This window comes from Rhododendron vialii, chromosome 9a (assembly GCF_030253575.1).
Source record: "Rhododendron vialii isolate Sample 1 chromosome 9a, ASM3025357v1".
Lineage (NCBI taxonomy): Eukaryota > Viridiplantae > Streptophyta > Magnoliopsida > Ericales > Ericaceae > Rhododendron > Rhododendron vialii.
Window position 1 is genome coordinate 23,278,365 of NC_080565.1, and position 2,066 is coordinate 23,280,430.

At 37.1% G+C, this 2,066-nt stretch overlaps 1 long non-coding RNA gene across 2 annotated transcripts; it reads right to left on the reverse strand.

Annotated features, from left to right (window-relative positions):
• Positions 1 to 380: 380 nt before the first annotated feature.
• Positions 381 to 1,739, reverse strand: LOC131301445 (uncharacterized). Of its 2 annotated transcripts, XR_009191282.1 has the most exons (4): positions 1,192 to 1,739; positions 1,004 to 1,112; positions 819 to 900; positions 381 to 708 (listed from the first exon to the last, which is right to left on the reverse strand). It is a non-coding gene; the product is annotated as an uncharacterized LOC131301445 (long non-coding RNA). The 2 variants fall into 2 exon arrangements; XR_009191281.1 differs by lacking the exon at positions 1,192 to 1,739 and having other exon boundaries at positions 1,004 to 1,138.
• Positions 1,740 to 2,066: the final 327 nt, after the last annotated feature.

Below are 2,066 nucleotides of genomic sequence, written 5' to 3' on the forward strand. Positions count from 1 at the left end.
TTAAGAGAGTAATTTGTTAGTATAATCAGTTAGTCAATTAGTCAGTCTGTTAGTATTGTTAGCCTAACCTAACTAACTAATGGTGCTGAGCTGTACTCGATGGGTTAGCATTGTATATAGGGTTCTGTCGTCATTCTTTTGTAATCAAGAAGAGACATTACGAGAGTCTCAAGAAATGAAAGTTCAGTTCTTTTCTCTCTCTCTATTTCTCTAGTTAGGGTTTATATTTTCTTCACTTCTAAGTGCCTCAAAATATGATTCTCAAGGCATTTTAAGGTTCTGTATAAATGAGGAAACCACACACGGTCAAACCACGGTTAAGTTTTTGTGGAGGCACTTTCAACTGCCCCAAAAGATAATTTTTTTATAAAAAAAAAAATTATTAAACGTTCTATCAAATCCAATTTACATAATTATCTACTACAGAATCATGTTGACAAACAAATAAAACTTCTTTATATGAATTGAGAGGTTCTCATTTACAAGGCACACATACAAAGCCAAAAAACTTAATTAGTTATTCCACTGCCTAAAAAAATCATATGAAGGAAGAAGTAATTTTGAAACAGAATTAAACATACTATTCAACTTAGTGAATATTGAACATTACAATAATGGCTTAAGAGTTCTCAAACTCAATTTGAATAATTACTAACTAAAACTGTAGAAAAGTATCAAATCTTTGGCCTTCTGCACTTGGAAACAAACCTGGAAATCCAATAGAAAAAGCAAAACTCTATGTTCTTATTCAAATTGCAAAAAATTGAAGTCTCATAAATTGAAATTACAGTAGATAAAGAGAAAACAAATGCTATTACCATCATGACATCAGCTCTTGGTGGTGAGAGTTGAAGAGGATCAGATACCCAATTGTTGCTGAATATGGTTAGCGCATTTATTCTGAAAAACAATCAAAGATAAGGTATTTTTTCACTTTGATTTGCAAGATAATCTATTGTACCCTTTCAGGCATAAGTAGATGACAGTCTAGATTATACAATACCAATCTTCTTCTCTGTAACAAGTTGGTTTCTCTCGACGGGGTTTAGTCTTCTCCAAAGTACAATTGAAGGAACACAAAAAATATAAATATACACTGCATAGTTGCATCTCTGCATAAAATACAACCCCAAAAAACCAGAACTCAATCTGAAAAATGAACCAGAAACGAGAGTTGAAGCAAGGTGTTACCTCACACACGACGAACGGACACCGAGGGGAAGAGTAAAAGATGCACAGAAACCCTTTCAATCTGCAGTTGCAATTCGAAATCTAAGGAGAGAGAGGGACGAGAGAACTCGGAGGAGAGAGAGGGAAGAGTGGATTGTGTACCGAATTGTGCAACACTTTCTACGGTTTGAAAAAGAAATGAAAAGTGCCAGTTCCCCAATTCGCAAGAGATTATAGCGCCAAAATGAGACTTGCCAAAATTTGAATCCAAAGAATAGTATTGAGGCACCTAGGAGAGAAGTGCCCTGTTAGATTAGATATCAGCGATGTCATTTTCAGCCTTTTAAACTCAATTGATCGATTATGCCCTGTTTTTTGAGGCACTTGCAAGTGCCCCTACTATACTTGGATCACCATATCCTATTCACCAGCACACGTTGAAAGGGAAACTGCCCCATTAGGTCCAACAAATTGCGGCACTTAGCAAGTACTGCCCCGTGAAGATTTTTACAAGGCACTTAGTGGAAAATGCCTTTTAAAAAATGCCCCTAAATCTGCTTTTTGTTGTAGTGTTCATAAGGCGCGGTGATCGGCACTAGCCTATGCTGTTGGGAGTCTGATCCGCTTGAGGTCTTTACGTGAGCACGTAGGCCCAATTCATTAGGAGTATCCATAGTACATCATGTGGTATCACATGGACCCAATATACATTGTAAGTGGTGTGTCATCCAATTGTATATTAAGATCCAACTTTTTTTCTGTTTATCCAATGTGGGACTCAACCTTCACAGATGTTCCCAACAATCTCACCCTCATGTGTGAACCATGCATTGGGCCCCCCTCGATTTGATCCACTTGACTCCCTCTTGATCCCTGATCTTTTTACTCTCCAACAC